We start from the raw sequence: 1,837 nt of genomic DNA on the forward strand, positions 1-1,837 counted from the left end.
CACCCCTGCAGCTAACCCTGACAACTCTCTTCATTCACAGTGCTTTATATTTAACCCGTGATGGGGGAAACGAATACAAGCAGAGAGGGGCCACTGTTTCTAAATGTTTCGCAGCAATCCAGATGTTACTTGTAGCCTCTGCTCGTGTTTTACAGCAGTGAATCAGGACGAGACCTAGATTTGCTAATGTGCATTTCATCACCAAAGGAGTAAAGATGTCTGGGCTTTTATGCTGCGGTGTTTCTAAGACTATGTCCATTAAATGGAAACAAAAAAGGAAGACGTCTTGGCAGAACAGAAGTGATGCACATCTGATGATCAGATCGATTTAGATATTATTCGTGGCATATGGCCTAGTCCATGCTCTAGGTGTTTCTGTGGCTTGGGCTTCGTTGGTCTTCCACTGCTCCGACACATCATTTGCTAACGGATCATCTGGATTGGGAGCGCTTAACAAAGGCTTGATCAACAGCAGAACTGTGCCAGATCTGCAGTGCTGGGGACCGCTCAAAATATCTAAACATATTCTTCCCAACTTGTCTACATTAGGATGACAAATTCTGGTCATGAAACATACTTTAGGGGCTGCCACTGGGTATTCATCTGGAAGGAAGAGTTCAAGTTTAAAAGTCCCCACCTCAAAGGGGGAACCCTGGGGGCCAGCAAGGACCACATGAGAATAATGGGTGTTGCTCTCACCTGTTCTGCTTTGATGCTGGGAACTGGTCCAACCAGCAAACGCTGGGTTTCCTTGATAATCCCATGGGGCAGCCCGGCCGTCTTGTCAGATCCCAAGTAGGGCCTCTGGTCTCTTCTCCCTATAGCTCCCTCTTAACGTTGTTTTCACAAGATGATTAAAAGCATGGCCTCACACTCTTGGAGATCTGACTACTCTCTTCCCTTCTTCTGCATTTTTTTTTTTAATTTTTAAAAGTTTTTAAAAAAGTTTTATTTATTTTATTTATTTATTTTTGGCTGTGTTGGGTCTTCGTTGCTGCGTGCGGACTTTTCATTGTGGTGGCTTCTCTTGTTGCGGAGCACGGGCTCTAGGTGTGCGGGCTTCAGTAGTTGTGGCTCGCAGGCTCTAGAGCACAGGCTCAGTAGTTGTGGTGCAAGGGCGTAGTTGCTCTGCGGCATGTGGGATCTTCCCGGACCAGGTCTTGAACCCCTGTCCCTTGCATTGGCAGGCAGATTCTTAACCACTGTGCCACCAGGGAACCCCCACCCCCTGCTTTTATCTGGACCTTTCTTTCCTTTGCTTCTACTCTCCTTATCCTGCTCAATTTGGATTCTGCTTCTATCTGTTTCTTCTCAGTCTGGATCTCTGCTTTGGAAAAGAGCTTTGATTTGTTTGTTTGTTTTAAAGATTCTTTTTTTGATGTGGACCATTTTTAAAGTCTTTATTGACTTTGTTACAATATTGCTTCTGGTTTATGTTTTTTGGTTTTTGGTTTTTTGGCCCCGAGGCATGTGGGATCTTAGCTCCCAGACCAGGGATTGAACCCACGTCCCCTGCATTGGAAGGCAAAGTCTTAACCACTGGACTGCAGACTATGTGGCAGGCGCAGTGCTTGCTCTGAAAATACAGTGGTTACGAAGTTTCCGTCACCCGCCATGATGGAACTCGTGGCCAAGTGCAGGATCCAGACCATAGCCAAGTCAGGAGAGGAGACAGGAGTGAATTTCATTCTCTCAATTCTGGTGTGCAAAAAACGTAACGTTAGTTTTCTTTAATTCCTATTCATTTCTATTTTGAAACTTCATTTCATTGGGAGAGTACATCCTTGATGGATCACCGTTAGTTCGGGGTTCCCTTTCTTTTTCTAGGGTTGCCTCT

The 1,837-nt window shown here is 45.3% G+C and overlaps 1 pseudogene; it reads right to left on the minus strand.

Annotated features, from left to right (window-relative positions):
* Positions 1–328: 328 nt before the first annotated feature.
* Positions 329–1,616, minus strand: LOC103008587 (ubiquitin-conjugating enzyme E2 N-like; annotated as a pseudogene).
* Between the last annotated feature and the right edge of the window lie 221 nt (positions 1,617–1,837).

Source organism: Balaenoptera acutorostrata, chromosome 8, assembly GCF_949987535.1.
Source record: "Balaenoptera acutorostrata chromosome 8, mBalAcu1.1, whole genome shotgun sequence".
NCBI lineage: Eukaryota > Metazoa > Chordata > Mammalia > Artiodactyla > Balaenopteridae > Balaenoptera > Balaenoptera acutorostrata.